The sequence below is a fragment of the Gopherus evgoodei genome, chromosome 9 (genome assembly GCF_007399415.2).
Source record: "Gopherus evgoodei ecotype Sinaloan lineage chromosome 9, rGopEvg1_v1.p, whole genome shotgun sequence".
Lineage (NCBI taxonomy): Eukaryota > Metazoa > Chordata > Testudines > Testudinidae > Gopherus > Gopherus evgoodei.
This window is the reverse complement of record NC_044330.1, coordinates 5843708-5871113: the sequence shown is the minus strand read 5'-3', so window position 1 is coordinate 5871113 and position 27406 is coordinate 5843708. Positions and strand designations below refer to the sequence as shown.

General features: G+C 61.1%; 1 protein-coding gene across 5 annotated transcripts in view; it reads right to left on the bottom strand.

The window, feature by feature from the left end:
- Positions 1 to 26574, bottom strand: part of TNK2 (tyrosine kinase non receptor 2) — a 70733-nt gene extending 44159 nt beyond the window's left edge. The window contains exons 1-3 of one of the 5 annotated variants that reach the window (XM_030575323.1): positions 25029 to 26574; positions 18020 to 18127; positions 9703 to 10042 (exon numbers count right to left, since the gene is read on the bottom strand). The gene's annotated coding sequence lies outside the window, so the exon portion shown is untranslated. Of the gene's footprint in view, positions 1 to 9702; positions 10043 to 16449; positions 16729 to 18019; positions 18128 to 25028 lie in introns of those variants that run through there. The other 4 variants (XM_030575321.1, XM_030575325.1, XM_030575324.1 and 1 more) reach the window with 4 other exon arrangements.
- Between the last annotated feature and the right edge of the window lie 832 nt (positions 26575 to 27406).

Sequence of the window (27406 nt, the reverse complement as noted above, 5' to 3'; positions counted from 1 at the left end):
TCCCCACACGCTGCCTACTCCTGTACCTCTCCCGCTACCGGGCTGGTCCCCTTCACCCACTGCCTGGCAGCTCCCCTCAGTCCCAACCTACAGCCCCTGCTGCTGCTGCAGCCCTGAACTCCCCTGCACCTTGACCCCCCCCCCTGCACACATCCCTGCCAGTGCCCCTCAACCCCGATCAGCAGCCTCCTGCCACCCCAGCTCGGAGCCCTCTTCCCCCAGCTGCACTTCAGTCCAGACATGAGTCAGGCTGCCAGCTGTGCCAACCCATGAGGCAGTTTGCCCTGTGCCAGGCTGGGAAAGGCCCAGATTCACGGATGCTGGGATCCATCTGGGTCTGAGCACAAGCCAGCAGTGGGGAGGTTTGGCGTTGAACTGACCAAGCTGCTGGAGGCCGGATACAGATGGTGCCCCGGGGCAGAGAGCCCTGCCCCTGCCAGCCCCCGTCCTCTCACCCAGGACAGCCAGGCTGCACCCAGAAGCCCCTCACCCGCGTTTAAAGGAGGCGGCTGCATGTCCTAGTGGGACGGAGAGCCAGGACCCCAGGTTCTCGCTTGCTGGGGCACATCACAGCCCCGCTTTGTGCCTCAGTTTCCCCAGCTGTTAAATGGGGAGAACACTCCCCCGGCTTTCGTGGAGGACTAACAGCATAGCTCCGGAGGGGCCCCTTTGCCCCCCTGCCCGAAGGCCCAGCGTCGGATGCTAGAGGGGATGCGGACTGCCCCGCGCTCGGGGCCCGACGGAACAGGGGTCCCCCCCGCCCGGGGCCGGAGGGGCCCCGCGGTACTGACCCTCTGGCAGGGCGCTGCCCGGCCTCCCGGCCCGGCCTCCCCGCCGACCGGGGGCAGCGCGCCGGGCCCCTCGTCCTCCTGCCGGCCGGGGCCCAGGCGCTGGTAGGGGGGCGCCTCCCGCATGGGGCCGGGCCCGGCTGCCGGGGCTGCGGCGGAAGAGCCCGGCCCGCGCCCCCCGCCGGCCCGAGAGGCGGCTGCGCTCGGCGGGGGGATGGGGCCGGGCCGGCGGCCTCGCTCTGCACATGCTCCCGGCCCAGCGGCCCCGAGCGGGGGAAGATGGCGGCTCGCCCCCCCAGCCGGGGGGGGCACAGGGGCCCCAGGCCCAGCCCAGGGGACGGGGGGGGAATAGGGGCGAGAGGCACAGCCGATGGGTGGGGCCGGGCACAGCCCGGGGGGGGGGTGTTAGGGGCAGGCACTGCCCAAGGGACGGGGGGGGAGAATAGGGGCGAGAGGCACAGCCGATGGGTGGGGCCGGGCACAGCCCGGGGGGGGGGGTGTTAGGGGCAGGCACTGCCCAAGGGACGGGGGGCTCAGGAGCAGCCCTGCGGGGGGGGGGGGGGGAGAATAGGGGCGAGAGGCACAGCCGATGGGTGGGGCCGGGCACAGCCCGGGGGGGGGTGTTAGGGGCAGGTATAATAGGGGCGAGAGGCACAGCCAATGGGTGGGGCTGGGCACAGCCCGGGGGGGGGTGTTAGGGGCAGGCACTGCCCAAGGGACGGGGGGGGGAAGAATAGGGGCGAGAGGCACAGCCGATGGGTGAGGCCGGGCACAGCCCGGGGGGGGGGGCAGCGCATTCTGCCCATGCGAGGGTCAGCCCACCTGGGGCATGGGGTGTGATTCCCTCCCTCCATCACTGGCTAAGCCAACCCTGCCCCATAGCAGGACCCCAGGCAGCCCCGAAGCCTGGGGCTGGGTTAGATGACTTCGCCTGCTAGCAAGGGCCGAACCTGGAGCATCAGCTGCCCAACCCACGTACCTGTCGCAGCCCTGGCATCGGTACCAGGCAGCGGACATATCCCAGACCAGAGCAACCTTCCCTGGCACCCAGCTCTGCTAGCACCCCAGTCCTGACCCGCCGTCCCCTTCGATCCAGGCCTGGGCTCCCCCTACCCGGCTCTGCCAGCACCCCTCACTGCTGACCCGCAGCCCCCTGCGATCCAGCCCTGGGCTCCCCCCACACAGCTCTGCCAGCACCCCAGTCCTGACCCGCAACCCCCTGCTGTCCCAGCCCTGGGCTCCCCACACCCGGCTTTGCTGGTGCCCCTCACTCCCGACCCACAGGCCCCTGCTGTCCCAGCCCTGGGCTCCCCACACCCAGCTCTGCCGGTGCCCCTCACTCCCGCCCCACAGCCCCCTGCTGTCCCAGCACTGGGCTCCCCGCACCCAGCTTTGCTGGTGCCCCTCACTCCCGCCCCACAGCCCCCTGCTGTCCCAGCACTGGGCTCCCCGCACCCAGCTTTGCTGGTGCCCCTCACTCCTGACCCACAGCCCCCTGCTGTCCCAGCCCTGGGCTCCCCACCAACGTTGTATTTCAAAAATAAGGAACTGTTTTCTTAGCTCCCCTGTCCCCCACCATTTCATCAAATTAATAATACTGAGGAGGACCCACCCCCATTCGCTGGGGTATTTCCTGCAGCGCTCAGCAAATCCTCATCTTGTAGAGATGACAAAATAGGAGACCCTTGTAATAGGGGACTGTTCTGTTGGTAACCCTGCCCCAAGCCCTGCCGGTCCCCCTCACTCCCAACCCCCAGCACAGCTTCCCCTTCCCCCCCATTCCAGTCTGGGACAATCAGGCCACGAGCCGAGCCCCCCCCCCAATCCCCTTTGTTTGTGACCCAGCCAGGAGCCCAGCTCCACCCTGGGAGGTGAAGGTCAGCGTGTTAACCCCTGTGAGCCCAGGTGCAACAGCCACCGCAGAGGGCAGAGGCCTGGCAGGGGAGGACATGGGGATGAGGCGGGAAGAAGAGCAACTGACCCAGTGGAGCTTCCTCCCAACCTTTGCACCAGGGGTCTGAGCCCGCTGACACCAGTGCCTGGAGCACAGAGCCCCGCTCCAGCACCCAGCCCAGCCACAAACCTGCCAGGCCTTCTCCCAGCCCGGTGCAGGCCCGCCAGGCCCCCATGGCCCGAGCAGGGGAAGATGCTGCTGGGGGGCCCAATCCCATCCCTCCTCATGGAGAAGCCTAGCTGTTTGCAGCCCCTCTGGCCAGCCCCAGGGCTAGAGCCTTCGCCTCCCAGGGCCAGCAGAAAACCAGACCCAGGAGATGGGGGGGTGTGACTTGGGGGCCCAGGCAACATCTGCGGGTCTACTCCCAGAGCCCAGCCCCCCATGATCCCTGGGCTGAGGCCTCAGTCGAAGCCCTGAGCAATCCCCAGAGCATCCCCTTGGGAAGCTTGGCCTGCACTGTTCAAACTGCCCCATGTCTAAGGCTGGCCGGCCAGCACCCCCCCCAGCCCGGAGCGCCCCGCTCTGCCTTGGCCCAGCCCCATCAATACCCCGCATGTCCAGGGACAGTCAATGCCTCCACACTCCCTGCAGTGCAGGGGGAAGGGGAGGGGGAACCATGCCCTGTAGGGTGTAGTCCCTCCCCACAGCTGCCCCAAGCCTGGGCCACACTTCAAAGACTCTGCGAGCTACCTTCAACCTGGAGGTATGTGGGGGTTTGCCCCCCTGGAACAGAGATGTGCTCTCCATCCAGCCCCCGGCTGCTCTGGCGGCCAGAGCCTCATGGGCATAATCCCTGTGCCATGCAATACCATCAAGATTCAGGGGGCCTGCGGCAAAGCGGGGAAGCGGTGGGGCTTGTACTCACCTGGCGGCAGTCCAGATCTTCGGCAGCACTGAAGGGCCCCATGCCGCTGGAGACCCGGACCACCGCTGGGCCAGGGCTCGCAGAGCATTTTGGTGGCAGGGGGGCCCTTCAGTCACTCCATGTCTGCGGCAGCACTGAAGGGCCCCCTGCTGCCGAAATGCCGCCGAAGACCGGGACCGCCGCCGGCCAGGGCTCACGGAGCCCTTGTGGAGCCTGGGGCAAATTGCCCCACTTGCCCCCGCCCCCCAGGCAGCCCTGGATACCACTGGGGCAGGGAGATTCCTCCTGACCCCTGGCTGCGGAGTGGTCACCGCCCTGAAGCCTGGCGTTAGATCCCTGTTGCGTCACTGCAGGGCCCTTTTAAAGCGCCCTTGTCTGACTGAAGTGATGCAAGCTTCCCCCTCCCCCATTTCCGCCCCCCCCCAGCCTGACTCACCCTCCTGGGGAGGAAGGTGTCTCAGCCGTGCAGCTCCCAGCTTGGCCAGAGGGGGTCGCTCAGGAGCGCTCCCTGTGCCGTGGGTCCTACGTTGGCCGGATACCAGACTGGACAAGTGATTTCGGCCCAGTGGGGGTGCGGGGCTCCCATACATCCTCACGCTCACTTTGCTGTCCAGGGCAGGGCAGCCCACAGCCCCCCACAGGGCGGTTCAGCCCAGAGGGCGTTCAGAGGGGACCTGCCCAGCCCAGCCCAGCCCCAGGGAGCTTGAGGATTTGTTACAGCCCTGAGGTGAGGCTAGTAGCAACTGCAGCATAAGAGATCCCTGGGCTGGGCCAGGCTAGGGGGGGCTCTGGTGAGACAGCGGGGGGTCCGCATGGGCAGACATCTCTGGAGCTGGGGCTGGGGGCTGAGCAGAGGCAGTGCATCCTGGGGCCAGGGAGGCAGCAGCGACGGAGGGAAGGAGGTGGATGGACAAGGCAGGGCAGGAGCCCCGAGTGGACAAAGCACCACGTGAGGGACAGCCTGCCCCCCCTCGGGGGGCGGGGATGGCCAATGGGGAGCTGGGAAGAGCCAGGCTCAGGGGCCTTTCCCAAGGGCATTCCTGGCACAGGGGTGCCAGCAGGCAGGTGGTGTGGAGAGCACCGCAGCTTCCCGGTCTCCTCCCACAGGGCTGAGCTCACTGCTGAGCCAGAGAAGAGCCCTGGGGGCAGAAACAAGCTGGTGAGGCACATCCTGCCTGCACACGTGTGTCATGGCACTGGCATGCCAGGCAGCCATGACTTACACGTGTGCTATGTCAGCTCTGACCTGATAGGCAGAGTATGGGCCAGACATCGCCTGCGAGTGGGGTCTGCGGGGGCTATTATCAAACACCAAGTGAACATCCCCCACACCCAGCCCCTCTGGGGGGCAGAGGGTAGCTCAGCCCCTGTGGCCCATTCAATTGAGCCCGTGAGGGGTCCCTGCAGTGGGGGGCCCAGATGTCCCATCACACAGCTAGCTCCTACCCCCTCGGCAAACCCAGGAGAGCATCGACCGAGGGCCAGCTCCTCCCCAGACACCTGCCTGCCTGTCACCACTGGGAACAGAGACTCACTAACTAGCGCAGAGGCAGCTGCAGACTGGGAGCTCTCCAGCCCTCACACAGCCCTGGCCCCACACCCCAGACACCACCCACCTCCCATGTCCTGTCCCACACGGCTACCTTGTGCACAGCCCACCCTTGCCTGCCACACTTCAAACCCCACTGCTCCTCACACAGCACCAGGATAAGATCTGTCTGTTACACTCCCACCATGGTCACTGCAAACCCTCTGGGTGTCCCTCTCCTCGGGGAAGGGGGGATTCTGCTCCCCTGGCACGCTAGGCAATGCCAATAACCCAGCCTGGTCAGTTTCAGGCTCCGGTCACATCCCCGGCACAGGGAGCCATTTAAAATCCCCAGCAACTTCCAAGGGCCTGTGAGCAGGGTCCCCTGGGACGGGTGGCGGGGAGCTTGCAGGCAGAGGGCCTGGTGCAGCCTGCACGGGGGGTGGGGTGGGGTTGGCGCATCGCCACTCACCTCCTGCATCTCGCCAGCCAGGGCTGGAGTCCCAGGGCTCAGTGGCACAGCTGGCCGGCGTTTGTTTACAGTCTGCCACTCTCGGGTGGCTGGTCACATGGCAGTGAGCTCAGCAGCTGGAGCAGGCCATTCATTCCCGGGGCAGGGCCAGGCAGAGTTTCAGGGACACTCCCCGGGGAGCCGGCCCTGCCACGAGCCCTGCTGGTTGGGTCACCTCTCCGGCAAGCGACACCCACAAGCTGCACACACTGCCCATGGGTGCTGGCAAGTCATGGAGCTGGGAGTCAAAGAGACACTGACCTGCGATGACTCCACCATCTGACCCCAGCACACGGAGATGAGGGAGCCGTGCAGAACGAGCCCCACTCGCCCGCAGTGATACAGGGCCAATCCCACGCCCCCCCAATATCCCCTGGAATGGGCCCTCTGCCTGCAAGCTCCCTGACACCCGTCTGAAGGGACCCCTGACAGGGGAACTGTGCTGGTCCAGGAGGCACTGCTGACCTGCTCCCAGGATACAGCAGGGATAGATAGCACTGCCTTGGCTCCAGCAGCCCCTCATACCCGCCCCTAGGAGGTGCCCCACAGATCCATCCTGCCCCCACCCCCTCAGGCCCTAGAGGCAGCGAGATGCCATGGGCCCTGCTGCCCACAACACACTGACATCCCATCGTGGCATCCGGCACCCCACTGCTGGGAGGGGGAAAGGGCACCTGGGTGAGGAGCCGCTGGCTTACAGAAGCTGGGTCCCCACAGCCCCCTCCCATCGAGGAATGCCCCTCCCCGTGGGCCACGCTCATCTTGGCAGCTTGGGACACTCCCCATGGTGCAAAGGCCCACGCAGACGGTCGCCGCCACAGCCCATATAGTGCCTCGGGGCTTGTGTGCTATCTGCCCCACAGCACGAGGGGAACTGTCCCTCCAGCCACGGCCACTGAGCCCCAGCGGAGCTGTGGGCACCTGGGGCAGCTCAGCTGACAGCACGGTGCCACCGCCCCCTGGGATGCCCGGCTCGTGTGTCTGTTGGAGGCCCATCCCCAGCACTGCTGGTGGGCCAGGGGTCACCATGCCTCGTACAACTCCCCAGGCATACGGGAGGGGACTGGACAAAGCACACTACAACAGCCGATAGCCAAGTACCCACTGCTCCCAGGTGCGCTGTGTGGATAGGCACCCCCCAGCTGGGTTCTGGGCAGCCCTGGCCCCCAGGGACGCTGCCCCCCGCGGGCACTAGGGGCCATTAATGTGGTACCAGAGCAATGATTAATGACAGCACTGCTGCTCCCACTGGGTGCTGGAAGAGCCAGGACAGTCCAGGCCCCGAGGGGAACCCTGCACAGCGGGTATGAACCCCAAAGAGGGGGGGCGAGGGAGCAGGTGGCTGGCAGCGGGCGCTGTACTAGGTTGATGGGCACTAAAGGGGCTAGATAGAGACCTGAGCTCTGTGCTGTGGAAAGCGGATGGGCAGACATGGCACGGCTCTGACCCGTCTGCACTGAGCAGCACTCTAGGATCTGCCCCTGGCACCCCATTCCCAGGGAATCCCAGTGCTCAGCAACTCTGGCTACACCCACCCAGGAGCTATGGCGCATGCAAGCCCACGGCCCTGTGCCCCATCCTGGGTGAGCCACCAGTGGGCGACGGGGAAGAGGGGAGAATGCCTGGCACCATTTCGGGCTCCATGTCCCTGCCTCTCCGAGCAGCCAGCTTGGTGGATTGGAGCCTCAGGCCTGGCTCCAGCACGGCACTAGGGGGTGCTCCAGGGGTAGGGGTGGCCTGCAGGGTGGGCGTCTGGGCACCCCAGGCAGCAGCCGGCAGACTGGGGAGGCTGCATGCAGCGCACAGCAGAAGGGATGCAATGCAGGGTGTGACAGAGACACTCGGAAGGGGCTGGAGGAAGCGCCACCGCTCCTGCCAGCCAGGGCGACAGAGGAACCTGTTAGCCGAGGAGACGGCTGCAGCCTGCCCTGTGCCCCCATCCGCATCCAGGATGAGCCAGCCTCCAGCCGCTTGCCTCCCTCAAATCCCTTCCATATGCAGAGCTGTATGTGGCAAGGGCCCAGGGGCTGGCTGGCAGGTCTGGTGCCCCTCCCTTTGCCCGCAGAGGGACTGGGAGACGGGTTTCATGGCGCAGCGGCACTGGCAATCCCCGCAGCAGATTAGTCTGTTGCGGGGGGGGGAAACACATGTCTAGGACTGCCTCCGCTATCCTCCCCACAACCCACAGGCTGGTACCACGTGGGACCCTGCACCTGACGCAGAGCAGCCTAGATCTCAGACGTGGCAGCCCAGCCACTGCCCAATGCCCCCTCCGCTCCCTCCCTGAGCCAGCAGGGAGCATTAACCTCGAGCAGTGCCCTGGCTGGCTCCAGGGGCTGGGAACAGGTGGGGAGCGGTGCAGCTGTTGGGGTTCCTTGCTGTATCCCAGCTGAGTCCCTGACCATGTGGGTCGTCTCCACCACGAGGGCGAAATGCAGCAGCTGCCCAACAGCTGCAGAAACCACAGACAGGACAAGAAGGAGAAGCCACTAACAAATCTGGAGCAGTCTAGGGCTCCAGGGCCGGCCCTGTGCCACCCAGCACAGCTACCCGGGACTCCCCGGCAGCAACAGGGACAGAGCTCAGACCCTCCTGCTTCAAAAGCCCAGGCATAAGGAGACTCTCCATTAACTGTAAGCATGAGGGGGCTCTGATCCACAGCAGGGCCACCCAGTAGTAGGCAGCACAAGGTGTCAGCCATTTGTTGGGATATTGGAGCTGCAGAGGAAGTTACACAAGCAGCCGGTAACTTCAGGGGTTGGCACCTGGCCTGTGCGCTCGGCTAGCGAACGCGCCCTCGCAAAAAGCAGCATCTTTCACCATAGTCAGCCCCGGTCAGCTTTAAATCTCAGCCAAAAGATGGACCCTCCAGTAGCATGACATCTCCCACACCGCATGGGGGCCAGCCCCCCCCCCCGAGAGCACCACCTGCTGAGCCCCCTGCCACTGCTTGAGAGAGCCCCCAGTACCCCGAAAGCCTCCCCCACCAAATGCAGCACAGAACTCTCTGGCACCGCCTGAGAGCACCCCTTATTGAGACCCCCTGCTGCCCGCAGCACAGCACCTCCTGGCAAGGGGGTCAGTACCTCTGAAAGCCCCTCCCTACTGAGCCTCCAGGCCCCACTCCCTGCACCACAGCAACCCCCAGCTCTGCACTGGGGCATTGGGGTCAGCATTACTTGAGAGAACCTCTTATGGAGCCTCCACCACCCCCCCAGTTCCTGCAGCACAGCACTCCTTGGCATCACACTGGGCACAGGGGCCGGTACCGATGCCCGGGGAGCGTGTCCTGCTCCACTCCTGGCCATCCAGCATCCCAGACATCACACTATGGAGAGCAGGCCCCCAAGGAAACTCCCCCACCACGCCCTGAGCAGCTGGGTCGCCCTCAGTCGGCTCCCACCCACATACAAAGCAGGCTCCCAAGCCCACAGCGCTACGGACGGAGCAGGACAAGCCGACTGGCAGGCAGGGATGCGTTGTGACAAGGCCTGAGTCACAAATGCCACACCAAGGGCTGGTGTGACAGTTGCCCCGGGGAAGGAGAGCCCTGGGGGGGACTGCTGGGAGCCAGCCTAGAGCCTGCAAACAGGGAACTCCCACCAGGCCCCACCCTGGCATGGGTGCCCCATTCGGCACACAGCTGGCTTCAGCTGGGCACCTTTCTGCTTGGCCACAGGAGGGCGCACTTCACTCAGCTTATGATACCGTTCCAGGCACCAACCAGCTGACAATTGGATGGAGGGTGCGGGCAGAGGCTGGGGGACACATCAAACAACCAGCCCAGAGGGTGAACAGAAAACAGGAGTGCTGCACTTCCTTCACCCACCTGAGCAGCTAGCCCAGCCCAATCACACCCGGCTAGGCCCTGCACCTGGGGAGAAACAGGCAGCAGAGAACCCCAGCCCCCTGGGGACCCCAGCCCAGAGCCTGAGTCCCTCCATAGCCACACCAGTGTCCGGTGCCCCGTTGGCCTGGTGCTGCCGGCCTGCAGGTGGGGATGGGTCTCTGGGGAGTGCGGGAAGGCTGGCAGTACAGTGCAGTGAAGAGCCCTACCTGAGGCTGGGACGCTGCTCCGTCTGGGCCTTGCGGTCCTGCCCCCAGGGGGTTCGTCAGAGGGCGGAGGGGCTCCAGCAGTGCTGGGGGTGATATTCCAGGGGGTGGGGAGAGAGTCCGTTTCAGCCTCCCCCAGAGTCTTTTGAGTTGTACAGAGGCCTGGGGGGGGGCCCACCCCCAAGTCCTAAAGTGGCGCTAATCCCAGCACATCCACTTCCAGAGCGCAAGATTCCTGGGGGGTCCCAGCACGATCCCGAGGCTGGCGCCCTGCAACTCACCAGCACGTCCGTCGAGGGTGGTGGCCTGGCTGCTCCAGCCCATGGACTCAGCCAGGCTCAGTCTGGAAGAGAGAAAAGAGGTCCCAGTGTCAGGGCACATCTCCTCAGGCCGGGCACAGCATCATGCTCCGCAGGGAGGGCGCTGCCACCGGAGCCACCCGGGGGCGGAGCGGAGCCACTGCCTGGCCGGGATGATTCCATGCCAAAGCTTCCCCCCAGGCACTAACCCCAGAGGGAAACCAGCCCCTCAGGGGAAGTGCAACCCCCCATTTGAGGGGGGAGCAGGGACTGAACTCGAACCCAGCACCTGCTTGTTGGCTCTGGCAGAGACAGGAGGGCGCCTTGCAGCTGGTCCCTAGCGTGCCCAGGTGCCAATGCAAACAGGGAGGCCAGGCATAGGGAGGGAGGGAGGGAGGGTCCCACTCACGGACCCCTCCAGCCCTGCCCCGGGCAGAACATACGGACAGGATTGCTCGAGCACAGCTCCCCAAGGCACTGGGGCAGAGTCAGGTCATGGGACCCCAGTGGAGAGGAACAGAGATCCCCTTTGTACACCCCCACAGAGCACTGCTCTGCCTGCCCAGTCGGCAGCCCTGGCACACAGCCCCTCTGGGACGGAGTGCAGCCTCATGCACACCATGGCGGAGGAGGGGGGTACTGGCTCCCACCCCTGGGATGAGGCCTGCCCCAACTGTCCCCTACCAGGGCAGCCCAGCCCAGCCTCCAGCAATCTCCCTGCAGCTTGCACAGCTGGCAATGGCGAGGGATCTCCACCCGTCTCCGAGGCCCCGGCCACCACAGGGGCACTGATGGGGCGGGGGGAGCCCGGCTGTATGGCGGAGGCTGTGGCCAAGGCCATAGCTCAGTTTCCAGCCACAAACGGCCCCCTGCCCTCCCCCGTCAGCTCCCAGGGCCTGCGAGTCAATGAGCTCATTGTCCAAGGGTGGGGGGGCAGAGCTGGGTTCCCGCATTTGCCCTTGACTGAGTGGGGGCTCACTCCCGAAGGAGTCCCTCGCCCCACCCAATCAGGGGCTCTCACACAACCCCTCTTTGGCTCAGGGCCCTGGTTGGGACGCCCTGTCCCTGCTCTCAGCACTGGGGGAGCCGGCGTGTGAGGAACACGGAGCCGTGTCTCAGCCACCCCCGCCCAAGTCAGTGCTCAGGGACCCTGCCAGGACCTCGGGAACAGGGAGAGGAGGGGACCGACCGGTTTGTTCCTGGCAGCAAAGGGTCAAGATGTCTGGTTATAGGGGAGAGAGGATCTGCTCCCTACATTCAGCTCTGCCGGTGTCCTCTTACTCCCACCACGCAGCCCCCTGCTAGCCCAGCCCTGGGTGACCCCCAGCTCTGCCAGTGCCCCTCCATCCCAACCCGCAGCCCCCTGCTAGCCCAGTCCTGGGTTCCCCCCCAGCTCTGACAGTGCCTCTCAATCCCAACCCGCAGCCCCCTGCTAGCCCAGCCCTGGGTGACCCCCAGCTCTGCCAGTGCCCCTCCATCCCAACCCGCAGCCCCCTGCTAGCCCAGTCCTGGGTTCCCCCCCAGCTCTGACAGTGCCCCTCAATCCCAACCCGCAGCCCCCTGCTAGCCCAGCCCTGGGTTCCCCCCCAGCTCTGACAGTGCCCCTCAATCCCAACCCGCAGCCCCCCGCTAGCCCAGCCCTGGGTGACCCCCAGCTCTGCCAGTGCCCCTCCATCCCAACCCGCAGCCCCCTGCTAGCCCAGTCCTGGGTTCCCCCCCAGCTCTGACAGTGACCCTCAATCCCAACCCACAGCCCCCTGCTAGTCCAGCTCTGGGCGACCCCCAGCTCTGCCAGTGCCCCTCCATCCCAACCCGCAGCCCCCTGCTATCCCAGCTCTGCCAGTGCCCCTCAATCCCAACCCGCAGCCCCCTGCTAGCCCAGTCCTGGGTTCCCCCCCAGCTCTGCCAGTGCCCCTCAATCCCAACCCGCAGCCCCCTGCTAGCCCAGCTCTGACAGCCCCCTGCTATCCCAGTCCTGGGCTCCCCCCCCAGCTCTGCCGGTGCCCCTCACTCCCGCCACGCAGGCAAAGTGCAGTACAGCCTGGAGGATGAACCCAGGCAGACTCAGCAGCTCTTTCCCTCCCTTGTCCCTCCCCCACCTCCAGTGTAGCTGCACCAATTACTGCTGCTGCTAATTAATAGGCCCATTTCCTCTTCTGCTGCTGGCTCCTTTGGACCATGTCCAGAAGAGGTGAGAATCCCACTTGTCAGCCAGCCCCAGCCCCCGGGAAGCTGCTGCATGACAGGCCCCAGCCCCCCAGCCGGGCGAGGGCAGATCTGCTCACGGGAGGCTGCATGGGGTCCAGCAGGACCCCATGGCCAGACAGGAGCAGCCTCTCCCAGCAGTGACACCGAGGGCTGTGGCTCTGGCTCATGCAACAGTGGTGGGGGGGTCTCTGGGTCAGACACTCACATTGGCGTGAGCAGCTCTTGGTGAAGACGTGTTAAATTCCCACAAAACCCCCCTTGGCCCAGCCCCTCCCTCAGTCACACAGAGGCTCTGGGGCCTGAGCTGGATACAGACAGCGCTCTGCAGCATCACTGATGGGCCGAGTCCCACAGCGCTCCCAGGAGGTGGGGACGTCTCGCCCCGACTCACCACGAGAGCCGGTGCACAGGCCAGCCAGTCAGCTCTGTGGAGCAGGAAGCACAGCGTACAGCACCTGGCACCATGGGGCTGCTGCAGGGCTGGGGCTCCCAGGGGCTGCTGAGAATGGAGTGGCTCAGCCCAGGTCCCACAGGAAGGAGCAGGGAATACCCCAGTCCCATCCCCATTGGGCCTCCTTCCTTCCCCCTGCCCAGGCAGGATCAGCCCCAGGTCTCTAACTGGTACCAGCTGGGATCCAAATGCCCCTGCCTCTATTTACATAGGAGTGGCCCCTGGCTACTCGCCCACCCCCAGGCAGGAGGCCCCACCCCCAGGAGCCCCAGAGGAAAGGGAACGAAGCGGGTGGAGATGAAAGGCTCCAGCTCAGTGCACCTGCTCAGCAGTCGGGGCTCTTAAAGGGACAGTGTAACCCCAGCAGCCAGGACCACGGGCCCCTCTGCCGTGGTTCCTGGCTGGAGGCAGGCAGGGCCTTGCTGTTCAGGGCGTCTGGCCACAGAAAGCCCATGGGCAATGGCTGTGGGGGCCAGCCCCAACGGTGACACAGCTGCTCCCCCTGCAGCAGCAGCACACATGGACACCGGGGGCACCAGCAACGTCACACGTAGGCCAGGGCCTCAGGCACTAAGCCACAGGTCTCTGCCCCAGGGCAGGGTCTGTAGCCTTGCTGTCACTAGAAGGCAGTGCACCCCCCCCACCCCACACACACACTGTCCTGGAGACACGGGTGGCTGCAGGGGTCAAGGCAGAGCCCCAGGCCTGGCTGGGGGGCGGAGACAGCCAGACAGATGAGGCTTGTCCAGGAGGGCACAGGCAGGTGCCAGAAGAACACTGTGCCCCCGGGGGGACCCTGACCATGCTGCCTGGCACTGCCCCCACATCTCACTGTGCCCTCACCCCAGTTCCACCAACTTCCCCTCCCAGCAGTTCTGGCTGCAGCCCAGCCCAGGAGAGCCATGTATCCTGAGCCTGCTAGGCAGCAGAGAACCCCAGAGCCCCCGGCTGGTGGGGGACCCTGAGGGCAGAGAAGGCTGGTTTGGGGGGCAAAGCCACACCCTGGCAGGGATCTGTTCCATAGCAGCTCTAAGCTGCCCATTCCCACTAGCCACAGCGAGAGTGTCAGGGCCTTCAGGGCAGAGCCCTGGGTTCGGCTCTCCCGTCCGGTCAGGGGCCAGACCAGGCCTGGGGCCCCAGCCCAGTTCAGCAGGAAGTCAGGAAATCCCTGGAGCCCTGGCTTGCCCTCTCATGGCAGCAGTCAGCCAAATGACCTGGAACGAGCCAAGAATGGGGTTGTGGCATCTCAGCTGGGGGGTGGGAGGGGAACGACGACATGGAGAGGGCCAGGTGGGGCAGCTCCCCTCAACCCCCACCATACATACCCCTCCCAACAACCCAGGCAGTGCAGGGGCTCCTGAGGGCCCCCACAGGGCTGTGCCCAAGGGAGGGGACTGGAAGCTGCTACACCACCAGGCCCCTGCAGCACTGGGGAGCAACCGTGCCCACCCAGCACCCTGCAGCCCAAGGCCGGGCCACTAGTGTTGGGGGGAGCCAGTCTTCAAGTTACCGACACAGACTCCACCGACCAAACCCCCCCAGCTGCCCTCTCCGCCCACCCAGGGAAGTTCAAACCTGGTCCTGCACCAGCTGCCCTGCCCAGTGCCCTGCAGCACCAACAGCTCATGCCCCCGGCTTCCTGCCCACGCCGCAGCTGCATGGCGCTCAGCCACCTTGCACCGGAGGGGGAGCGCGCCCGGCAGCATCGTGGGGGGAGGGGCAGTGATGTGCCACACATGGAAATGGGGGCACAGGGGGGTTCTAAGGGATGATCTCAGCCCCCGGCGTCAGCTCTTGCACCATCCCTGGAGGTGCTGGAGAGGGAAAAGCCCCGCTAGGTTCTGTCTGCTGCCTCTCCTCCTCCCTCTGCCCCATGGAACTGCCCGAGCCCCCCCTGCTCCCCACCTGACTGGAGCCCGTAGCCCACACTGGGCGATGCTGCCAGGCTCAGGCCCCGAGGCAGTGCTGTCCACCCCTAGAGCGCTTGCTGCCTGGGCACTCACCAGCCTCTCCAGCACTGAGGGGCAGGGTAGCGTCACATCCCCACCCCCACCCTCACCCTCCCACCCTGGCACAGGGAGGCGCAGGGACCTGCTCAGGTTAACAGAGATCCCAAGTCTGGCCTTCCACTCCACCCAGGCAGCCATGCCCGCTGGGACAGTGGGCCCAGGCAGAGACCCACACATACTCCCTCCTCCAGCAGCTTGCATGGCACGAGGGGCACCGGTGGGCTCGCTGGCATGGCTTGGCGTTAGTCCTCTCATCTCCCAGCTGCCAGTTCAAATCCAGCCTGGGTGAGGTGTGCCCCAAAGCTGCTGCAGCAGCCTGCTGGCCCAGCCACACCAGCATGGACGGTGCTTGGTGGTTCTCAGCCCAGCTAGTCAGACACTAGTGACCACAGCACATTGGGACCCACAAACGGTTGCCAGCTGCCAAGGGGAGCCGCCCAGCTGTGGGGGACAGTCCCAGCACCCTGATAAGCTGGGCAGTGCAGGGGTCTCTGCCAGCTAGATCCACTGGGGCCACCAGTGGGAAACACTTCCTCCTCCACAGCCCAAAAGTGGAATCTTTGGGGAGCAGAGAGACGACATCCCTTGGGCAGGCAGCTGCCATCAACAGTGCTAGAGGGTGAAGGACACTTTGGCGCAGCAGGACCCCCAAGGAGAGGATCAAACGGGCACTACAGGGGACCAGGAGTCAAGAGCAGGAAGGCCAGGGAATGAACAGAGACCAGCAGACACATCCTATGGAGCATGTGGAATAGCCTAGAATGCCAAAAGCTGGACCACCAGCCCCAAGCCGCCTTCTCACTCCCCTGCCCACACTTCTGCCAGGGCTGTTCCAGGGGAGCAGGAGCCAGACCGCGCCTGCTTCGCTTCCCACTCGCTGCCAAGGGGAGAAGGGCCCCTTTGTCTCTGCTCCGGCCCCAGGAGACAGAGCCACAAAGGAGCTTTCTGCAGAGATCGCGTGTGAAGGGCAGTGGTGCAAAAGGCCACGAGGAGGAGAGACAAGCCCAGAGCCCACAGGGGGCTAAAAACTCCCCCAGGCTTGCCTCAGGAGAGTAACTTCCACAGCCCCCCAACTGCACACAGAGGTCCATGCATGGTCCAGGACACAACCCCATGCTCCTAAGCCTTGGCCAGCCAGAAGCTGGGACTGGATCACTCACTTGCTCTGTTCTGTTCATCCCCCCTGAAGCATGGAGCCCCAGCCACTGTCAGAGACAGGAAGCTGGGCTGCAAGGACCACTGCACTGACCCAGTACAGCCGTTCTTCCGTCCTATGATCCTGCAAGGTGCTGGGTGCCTTCAACTCCCAGCAGCTTCCCTGAGAAGTGAGGGCACTCAGCACCTGCCAGCGCACCACGCAACACAACATCTTTGAGGGCCATCTCCAGGAAGAGAGGTCAGGGCTCAGACAGAATGGAGCAGGGTGGGAGGAAGACTGCTTGACAAGCACGTCTCTTCTCCAGCAGTCAGACAGCCCTAGGCACGCAGGGATCTGCCAGACCAGTCAGAGCACTGGCTCACCTGACCCTCTGCCAGCAACACACACTGGGTGCGAGGGTCAGGGGGACAGGCTCATGGTGAAGCAGGACAATTGTGCAAGGCTGCACAAGAGGGCAGGATTCCTGACCCCTGCACCCACTGGCCCGGAAGCATGGGGCTTGCTCACCCATACCTTAGCTTGCTGAACTACCCTACATTAGCGGTATGGTTATCCAGCTGCAGGCTCCAACTGCCCTGAACCTCACCGACAGTCATTTCCCCGAGGGGTCCCTTGGCATCTCACCCTGCCTTCAGCTTTGCAGCTTCACATTGCAATGGCTATACGACTCCGCTGAAACAAGTCAAATCCCAGAAACAGTCACTTCCATCCTTCCTCGTATAAAGGAGTCAGACTCAGGCCAGCGGATGGGACCCCTATGATCCTATCGTCTGCCAAGCTGCATGGCTCAGATCAGAGGCTCCCCCAGCAACTGACCGATTCCAAAGTGCCCAAGCATGTTCTAGGCATCAAGGGGCAGAACTCTCCCAATTTGCCAGGAGGGGGGGCATTGGAAGGGGATGTGGGGATGCACAGAGCCCTGGTCATCTGGTTAATACACCCATCAGCTTCAAGCCCCTCTGTAACGATCAACAGATCAAAGCACCAGTTCATGGGAAGGCAGCCAGCCACTAACACCCCACTCCCCAAACTCAGCTCCACTGATCTTCCCTACAGAGTTAAACTGTTGACGTCCTGAGTGACTTTATTTGCAGAAAGGAAGGAAAGAACTAATGGGGGAAGGGGGTGAATAGGGGCCATGAAGGAGACAGAGCCCCTGACATGTAACAGAGGAAGGAATGAAGGCAACATACAGCCCATGACCCTGGGGGCAGATCAGGGGACCCTGATAAGGGGAATGGGCATGCAGGGGAGACTATGGGGCACAGCCCCTGGCATGAAAGATGAGAGTAGGGCCTGCAGGAGTCCCTGAAAAAGAGGGGGATGGGAGGTGGCGTATATGGAGCTGGGGGAAGGAGTGATGCAAGGAGTTCCTTGTGTGTAACAAATACTACAAGGTGTGTTACTTTCTAGGAAAAACAAATCCCCCGCAAAGCAAAACAGAGGCTGTTCCCCTTTAACACCCTGGTCCGGCCGGTGAATCATTTTCAATAGTGCAATCACAACAGGAAACAGCTTTTGAAAATAACCTTGCTGGAACCTTGAATGTGACCAGCCAGGGGTGTGACAGCAGCATGCGTGCACACGCGCACACACACCATTGCACAAGCAGTGCACACATCCCATATGCCAATACCAAGCAGTGTGCACATGCAGCCCACACCCCATTGCACAAGAAATGCATACACCTTACACACCATTGCACAAGCAATGTGCACACATACACACTGCACAAGTGGTGGGTGCGCACACACACCCCACATGCCATTGCACAAGTACTGCACACACACACCACTGCACAAGCAATGCACACATACACGCACTTTATATGCCATTGCACAAGCAGCGGGTGTGCACACACACTCCACATGTCATTGCACAGGTAGTGTGCGCTGTAGCCATGAGGATTAATTTGTTGGTTTGTATATGAATTTAAGCATTTGATGTAATAGGTTTATAGATTTATATTAAGAATAAGTTTGGCTGAAATGCAAAGAAACTTACAGGTTAAACATCCTGTATGACGCGAAGGCAAACTTTAGCATATTTTAGGACCCTTACTCAGAAAAGTGATAATAAGACAAAATACCTACACAGATGTCTGGAGACCTTTAACTGAACCAATAACAGTGAAGGGTGGAAAAAGGGATTTTTGCCCACAAATCTAACAAGTACACCACAAACGCGTACATACCTGTTATTCATACGCACACACGTTAGCCTATGAGGCAGGTGTACCCTGACATTTCCGTGGGGGAAAGATGAAATTTGGGCATAGGAGGAAGGATTTCCGACCAATGCTCTATATAAAGGTAAAACAAATCACCATTAGACAGGTGATACGTCCATCTGTCTGCTCCTGTCTACTCTTCATCGCCTCCACTCTCATCTACGTATTGATGCTATCCCTCTACGAAGGCTATTAACTATTAAATAGGCTGTAGTATTATTTCTTTTCAAAACAGTAAGTGAAAAGGGATTTAATCTCCCTCATACTTCATTTTAGTTAAAGCATTCAGTATATATAGACTTAAAATCAGAACGCAAACCATCTTGAAATACCTTCCTCTGCCAGAGGCGTGAAAAAACGCCCAAGGCGCTACTGCACAGAATGAGTGTCAATTAAGTCTGCAGCTTATAACAGTGTATTAGCATAAATCTCTCTCTTAAAGAACTGTGATATTTTGTAACTTTGTAATCTTGAACTGTTTTAACATTTGCTTACCATTTCATTGATTTTAATAAAATGTCTTTATGACTATATCTGTCTCAGTGTAAGCTCCTGTCATATACCCCAAAGTTCCTTTTATAAACTCTGTGAAGCCTGATTCAGGACGAACTTTATCTTCTGATCAAACATATTGGCGAGCCAAACCCATACTAATTAATATCCAATAAGTATTATTAATATTAGTAATTAAAAATTAATAAATAAAATTAAAGTAAGTGGATAAATTACATGAGCACTACTAACCCACCCCAAATCAGGCTACAGCGCACACACCCCTACCGCAAACCATCCCACAAGCGGTGCACACACACTAAACAGCTCCAGAAAGACTAACTCATCAAATCAATGCAGCTGGACACACCCCACAGCTCAGGCCTGCCAAACAGCCCAGCAATAACATCCCCATGAACTTGCAGCACTCCACGGCAGCCCCCAGTAACCCCTGTGCACAGAGCTACCTTGGGAGCAATGCTAGCAGGCAGGGAGAGCAGCCCAGTGAGCACTTACAAGCAACCCTACAGTAACACACGCAGGAGCAGCATAAGAACATAGGAACGGTCACTCTGGGTCAGACAAAGGTTCACCTAGCCCAGTGTCCTGTCTTTTGACAGTGGCCAATGCCAGGTGCCCCAGAGGGAATGAACAGCACAGGTAATCATGAAGTGATTCATTCCCTGTTGCCCATTCCCACCTTCTGCCCATCCTGGCTAATAGCCATTGATGGACCTATCCTCTATGAACTTATTTCAATCTTTTTTGAACCCTGTTATAGTCTTGGCTTTCACAACATCCTCTGGCAAGTAGTTCCATAGATTGACTGTGTGTTGTGTGAAGAAATACTTTTTTGTTTGTTTGTTTTAAACCTGCTGCCTATTAATTTCGTTTGGTGATGCCTAGTTCTTGAGTTATGAGAAGTAGTAAACAACACTTCCTTATCTACTTTCTCTACACCAGTCATGATTTTATAGACCTCAATCATATCTCCCTTTAACCATCTCTTTACCAAGCTGAAAAGTCCCAGTCTTATTAATCTCTCCTCATACGGAAGCCGTTCTATACCCCTAATCATTTTTGTTGCCCTTTTCTGAACCTTTTCCAATTCCAATACATCTTTTTTGAGATAGGGTGACCACATCTGCACACAGTATTCAAGATGTGGGCGTACCATGGATTTATATAGAGGCAACACAACATTTTCTGTCCTATTATCTATCCCTTTCTTAATGATTCCCAGCATTCTGCTTGCTTTTTCGCCTGCCGCTGCACATTGAGTGGATGTTTTCAGAGAACTACCCACAATGACTCCAAGATCTCTTTCTTGAGTGGTAACAGCTAATTTAGACCCCAGTATTTTATATGTACAGTTGGGATTATATTTTCCAGTGTGCGTTACCTTGAAATTTAATGTTGATAAATGCATCTGCCATTTTGCTGCCCAGTCACCCAGTTTTGTGAGATCCTTTTGCAGCTCTTTGCAGACTGCCTGGGACTTAACTATCTTTAGTAATTTTGTATCATCTGCAAATTTTGCTACCTCATTGTTTACCCCTTTTTCCAGATCATTTATGAATATGTTGAATCGGACTGGGCCCAGTACAGACCCCTGGGAGGCACCATTATTTACCCCTCTCCATTCTGAAAACTGACCATTTATTCCTGCCCTTTGTTTCCCATCAGCCCACCACAGGATGCTGCACAAGGTGCACGGCTATGCAGAAACTAGCTCAGTGCCCCTGAATCAGCCTCTCTGAGCGTGGATTGTAAGCTGGACTCTTCTCCCCAGCCAACCGGCACAGAGGAGCTATCCGGGGCAGCAGGCAGGTGACTGGCTCAGCCCGAGGGCTATAAACAGGTTCCTTTATCTCCTCTTATCTGAACCCAAGTGCAGGCCTTCTCGCACAGCAGAGGAATGGAGGGCATGGGGCCAGGACAGCGCAGTGGTGCCTGAGCTCTACTCCAGCACTCACAGGAGCCAGCAGCACCCTTCTCACAAAGGAACCCTGAGGGTGGCCGAGCAGCAGCGGCTGGGTCTGCTCAGGGCTGGCTGCTATTTCAGAGGCTGATCCAAAGAAAAGAACTGACTTCAGCGGGAGCAGGAGCAGGCCTTAGATGGAGCTCCCTGCACTAACGGCACTGTCACAGCCACTGATTAACTCACTCAGCACCCCATGAGTAAATAGCCACAGGATCACCCTGCTACAGGTGGGGAAACTGAGGCACGAGCAGGCAGCCACTTGATGGTGGGAGTCTGTGACAGAGCTAGGACTGGAACTTGAGAACTTCTGGCTGCCAGGACGGTGCTCAGCATGCTCAGCCAACCTGCCGTGCAGGGCACAGTGCCTGAGCACAGCAGCAGGACTGCTGCCCCTGTGGGGCCTGCAGAGAAAGCAGGGCCAGACCCTGCTCCCACTCCAGTGCATGGAAATTCCCCTTCCTCACAAGGAGTCCTGCAGGAGCAGGACGGGGCAGGGCAGGCCAGCAGTGGACATGGACAGGGACATTCTCTCTCTCTCGTATTGCAGAGGATCTCACCACCCTGCCCTTCCCAGGTTGACTGGGAGCAAGCCCTGGTGAGGGCCCAGCTGCATGAGAAGGCCATCCTGCTAGAGAACAGGCCAAGAACCCTGCAAGAGCACAGTTAATTGCCAGCAAAGTCAAGCGAACCAGGCAAGAAAATGCAACACAGCCAAGGAGCGCCCCCTCCATCCTTCCCTCTCCCCGCTGGACTCCTCCACTGTACAGGGGAGCACAAAGTCTGGATGGCCCCCTCCTAGTCAGACTCCAACATATTGTACACGCTACAAATTGCTTCACTCACCACAGACATACAGCCACCTCTGGGGTGGAACGCAGCAGCCATTTACCAGCTGCTCAGCAACGCTGCACAGCAGTTCATAATGGGAAGCAAATAGTTCCTCCCAGTGAAGCTGGAGGGGGACATGGAGGGATGCAGAATGGAGCATCCTGGATGGATCCCCGTTAGCAGAGGGGGCTGCTGTCTCGCCCGAGGCATGGTGCCAGCCTGCCGGCGGGCACCTCAAAGGCAGTGAGTCCCCACCCCTCCCGAGAGCTTCTGTGGGAGGAGGACCCTGGCGAGAGCCAGCCTGGCGGCCAGCCAGAGCAGTACCCCACCTGACAGCTAATACAGCCTGGCAAAGGGCGAGAATTTATGGCCCTGCTGTGGGAGCCATTCTCCACTGTGGGGGCTCACAACAATGGGCTGGGAGAGGCCACATGGGTGCAGCCGGCCTTTGTTTGGCTTAGAGCCGTCCCGCTAGCAGGATGTTCTGGGTGTCTGGCTCTCCTGGTCCTGTCCCCACATGCTGAGGTGCACACGCAGGCCTGGGGACCCAGCTGCCTTGCCCAGGACGGGAGAAGCATTCGCGGGCTTTCTGCTCTCAGACTGAGTCACCCTGCCCGACGCCCACACGCAGCACCCCAGGCACAGCCATAGAGCTGCCAGCTGCCAAGGAGCCAGACAGAGGGGGAAATCACAGAGACGAGCAGCGTGCCATCCCCGGAGCCGTACCCACAATCTCCTGCCCACCTTGCCGTGCACCCAGAGCCTGTTCCCCAGGCCCGGCCTGAAGCACTGTGCTGTCGAGACCCAGGCTAGCGAGGCCTGGGCAGCTCAAGGGATCGGTACCAGGTCACAGAGCCTGGTGCTGACCTGAATGCAGCCCAGGCTAGCAGCGCCAGTCGGCCACCCCCCTCTGTGGAGCAAGCTAGTCTCCAGCTGTTTCTAGCAGGCAGCTGTCCACACTACCAGCAGCTCCCCACTGGCAGCCTCAGCAGAGGGGCCAAGGGCGGGATGGCTCCAGGTCAGCACTGCCCCAGCCGACACCACACAGGCTGGGGTCAGCAGTGCCCACCGATTTCAGTGGGAGCTGAGGGGAGGGAGGGATGAGCCAGCCAGGAGAGGCTGCTGGAGGTGCAGCCCAGGGTATCTGCAGTCCCAGCACTGGCGTGATAAGAATAGTGACCTCTTGGAAGCAAGTGGGAAAAGCAGAGCCCTGCAGGGGAGATTAACCCAGGCCGGAGGCACCCGAGTGGGACGGGTCCCATCACAAGTGCGGGTCTGAACACCCTGAGCTTCAGGGAGCAGATCCGAGCCCAACCCTGCAACCAGCACCACCATGACAATCAGACCCCTGGCTGGCTGCTTCTGCGATGTGCCAGCCACGTGGTGCCAGCAAGGTCATTATACCTCTTTAACACTTGCACTGCGTGTGCCCTCTGCATACACCGAAGTGGCAGGAATGATCATCCCTGTTTCACAGGTGAGTGAGCTGAACCTCTGAGCAGATCAAGGACTTGCCCAAGCTAGTGGCAGAGCTGGGGAGGGAACCCAGGAGTCCCTAGTCCCCCAACACTTAGGGGATCTGCCAAACCCAGTCAGAGGAGAAACGTTCGCAAGAGTGTTTCCCCATGGGCTGGTAAAAGGGAAGCAGCAAGCCAGGCCTGCATCACTGCACCAGCACGGCCCAATCAGCGGACGTATTAGTAGGAACAGGAGAAGAGAGGCAAAGGAATTCTGCTTTCAGAATGCTGATTGTGTCTCTTTGAAATCCTGCTCTATACCCTCTGGAGCCAGGAACGCGGCCCCTCTCCCCCCATTCTGACCCAGCTCCCTTGCTGCTTGACCCCACAGCCTGAGTGCCTCTCCCGAGGCACAGCCAGCCCCTGAATGCCATTGAGACCTCCAGCTCTCAGGTGGGCTGGCTACTGCTGTTATTCCAGCCCTTGGGACAGGCTATTTGAGAGTCCCCTGGGGGGCACCTCAGGGAGAAGCTGGAGGTCCTATAGCCACTGGGAAGAGGAGGCATGCCCCACCACAGAGCAGTGCCCAAGGAAAGCAGCAGGGGCTCTCCCTACCGCAGAGACCAATGGGCTCAGAGAGCACTGGGGAAACAGTGGAGCTAGACAGGAAAAGGAGCACGGGGGTGTGGGCAATTCAGTCTGGGCTATGATTAACCCTTTCCCTGAGACTGCAACATAGACAAGTGCCCCAGAGCAGTTTCCTACACAAAATCGTCTCCCCCAGCAACCGCCTGCTCTCTCAGCTGGCGGCTTGTCCTGGGGAAGCAGGAAGGCCCAGCTACCAGTTTCAGCAGAATTTAAGTTTTGAGTTTTGAAAGGTTGTCTAGCCTCTATGGCAGAGGACGCCAGCCCAGCATGGCCCCAGATCCGAGCCTGATGCAGCATCGTCTGCCTGAGTCTGCAGACAGACAGCTCCAGTGCAGCTCAGAGCTTTGACAAGCAGAGTCAGCATGAAACTAACCCAACTCCTGTAAGTTTGGCACCTACCGTGCAGAACCCCCAGGGCAGCCATGACTGCACAAATCCCAACCAATTCTGGCTGTTGCTGGCAGCTGGGCATTCAGCACTGAAGTTGCTGTAGCCACAGGGGAGAAGGGCCTTAGCAAGAGGCCAGAGGAGGGTCAGAACAGCCTGGGTGGGATTGAGAGGACTCTCCTCACCCTTCTAGCTGCCGGTGTGGGGCTGGGAGGATTTCAGATTTGTCAAACAGCCACTAGCCAGGGGCTGCTAGGAAAGAGGGACCCTCACGCAGGGTTCTGGATCAGCCCCTGACAGGAATCTCAGCACCCTCTCCTGCCCCAGGGATGGTGCACAGGAGTGGGAGGGGGACTGAGCTTCCCAATGAGGCCTGGTCAGTGGCCCATCACGTTTCACGCCAGCTGGCTCTGTGCCTGGTAGCCTTTCCGAGCTTTGGACAGGAGCATCAGGCTGGACGAAGGACACTTGCTGCAGGTTTCCTGCATGGATATAGCACATATGCAGCAGTTTGCATGTGCACGCAAGGGAGGGATGTGGTGATAGAGTAGTTCGCAATTGCACAGTATTCTATGCCAAGGGCCCATCCTGTGATGGGTGTCAGTGTGTCCTTGTGGCTACCTTGCCTACCCATGAAAATGGGTGTCGTTCAGTGCCCAGATCGTGACAGCCCTGGGCCTCTTTCTTGTTGAGCCTTTCCACCTTGGCAGCTCCAGTCTGCAGGCCACCACCTTCTGCTCACAATAACTGGAAGAAAAATCGAGCTCTGCCCATTTCCCCTCAGACAAGGGAAACCGACTAGTAGGGAACCTACAGGAAACCTTGTCTGAAAGGAAACACACTCAGGGAGTAACTGCGCTGCACGCCACAGTATCAAAATTCCACAGAAGCAGGACTTGAACTGCTCCTTGTTGCCCAAACTAAAGGAGAATTCAGTAGTATGGGGCCTATGACACACAGATGAGCTGTCCTGACTCCCTCCAGCACAGGCGAGTGCTGCACACAGCCACGCTAGCCATTCATTATGCGGTTATTTGCCTAAGCTGAAAACTAACCCAGACACTTCCCATGCGCACACGCTCCCCTTCCACAAGCTGCCCCTGGGCCAGGCGATGAGAACACACAAGGGAAAGCACTGCAGATTTGTGAGGATACAGGTTTTCAGCATTCCCCTTACCTGTCAGTTTCTACCTCCAGTTCCTGCCCTCCAGGCTCCCCACCATCTCTGGCTGGGCTGGCGATAGCACTGCCCCTGTACCCACAGGATCGCCTCCTTCCTCTGCTGCTGCGCTCACAAGCTGCCAGGCCTGAGAGGGTATAAACTGCCAGGCTCACTGCATGGGAAAGGTGCTGCGGTTATATTCCAAGAAGGCCAAACTGTTAGCGATGCTGCTGTGCGGATGCTGCCAGGTTCACTGCATAGTGCTGCGGCAGGACACTGCCAGGCTCACTGCATGCTGCCAGGCATCGCTGCTTCTGCTATACGCCAAGCTAGTAAAATGCTGCTGCTACATGTTGCCAGTCACTGCATGCTCCAGCTGTTGTTGGCGTACATGACCTGGCACGCTGCATGCGGCTTTACAGTGCAAAGCTCACTGTAGCAATGGGGCGGTGCCAATGGGTGCCCAGACTCGGTACATGAATGAGGGTGGTGTTGCTGCTATACTCCCAACCACCCAGACTGGCAGCGGTGTTATGGCCACGACACTCCAGGATTCACCCCTCCAGGCCCCTCCTATGGGTGCTGCTCAGGCTTCTCCAGGCTCGCTGGCCAGGGACGGCGCTGCTGGGCTCAACCCCACCTTCTCCTGCTGACTTCCAGTGATGGCACTGCACTGCCACGCTCATGAGATGAAGGTGGTGATGTGCTCCCCAGCTAGCGGTGGTGCCAGCGCTGAGGCCACCCTCCTGGGTTCACCAGCTGGTGCTCGTACACTGTTAAGAGTCTGGGCCAGAGATCGTGCTAGGCTCCTGGGCTCACCCCTCTCATCCCTACACCTGTGCTGCTCGCCGCCTCCCCTCCCTGCGCTGTGGCTGCTGCACACTCAGGGTCCCCCCGGCTTCTTGCACACCTGGGCTCAGCCACTCTGGCTCCTCAGGCTGCTCCTGCACGCCCAGCCTGAGCACCTCCTCCTGCACGCCCAGCCTGAGAACCTCCTCCTGCAGGCCTGGCCTCAGGCCCCCTTTCTCCTGCAGACCCCTGATAAACCCTCCTTTCTCCTGCTGGTGCTGCTCTCTCTGCTGCCCTCCCTGCACTCCTGGGCTCACCTCCCCTTCCCCTTCCGGCTGATGCTGCACCCTCGGGCCCTCTCCCCACTCCTGGGGGGCTCCCAGAGCCACACCCTGCTCCTGGGGGGCTCCCAGGGCCACACCCTGCTCCTGGGGGGCTCCCAGGGCCACACCCTGCTCCTGCACCCCTAAGCTCACTGTTCTCTCCTCCTGAGGTTGCCGCTCTACTCCTAGGCTTCCCTCTTCTACCAGATGCTCCTCCTGTAACCCCAGCCTCACCCCCACTGGCACTCGAACTCCTGGCTTCACCCTCGCTGCCACCCGTGGCCGTACTCCTGGCCTCGTCCCTCTGGCCACCCGCAGCCCTGGCCTCAGCCCTCCTACCACCGGCCTCTCTCTCACTGCCACTCGCTTCTCCCGCACCCCTGGCCTGACTCCTACTGCCACCCGCTGCTCCCGCACCCCCAGCCTCTTTCCCACTGCTACCCGCTGATCCCGCTCCCCCAGCCTAGACTCTCTGGTCACTAACTGCTCCCACAGTCCTAGCCTGGCTTCTCCAGCCGCCCGCTTCTCCCGCACCCCCAGCCTTTCTCCCACTGCCACTCGCTGCTCCCGCACCCCCGGCCTGGCTTCTCCAGATGCCTGCTGCTCCCACACCCGCGGCCTGGCTTCTCCAACCGCCCGTCGCTCCCGCACCCCCGGCCTGGCTTCTCCAACCGCCCGCCACTCCCGCAGCCCCGGCCTGGCCTCTCCAGATGCCTGCTGCTCCCGCACCCCCGGCCTGGCTTCTCCAACCGCCCGTCGCTCCCGCACCCCCGGCCTGGCTTCTCCAACCGCCCGCCACTCCCGCAGCCCCGGCCTGGCCTCTCCAGATGCCTGCTGCTCCCGCACCCCCGGCCTGGCTTCTCCAACCGCCCGTCGCTCCCGCACCCCCGGCCTGGCTTCTCCAACCGCCCGCCGCTCCCGCACCCCTGGTCTTGACTCTCTGGTCACCGACTGCTCCTGCACTACTGGTCTTGTCCCCACTGTCACCCACTGTTCCCAGACTCCTGGCTTCACCTCTCTGGCCACCCACTGCTCCCGCACCTCTGGCCTGGCCTCTCCAGCTGCCCGCTGCTCCCACACCCCCGGCCTGGCCTCTCCAGCCACCCACTGCTCCCACACCCCCGGCCTGGCCTCTCCAGCCACCCGCTGCTCCCACCCCCCTGGCCTGGCCTCTCCAGCCGCCCGCTGCTCCCACACCCCCGGCCTGGCCTCCCCAGCTGCCTGATACCGTTCCCGCAGGCCCAGTCCTGACTCCTGCAACCCTGGGCTCACCCCTGACTC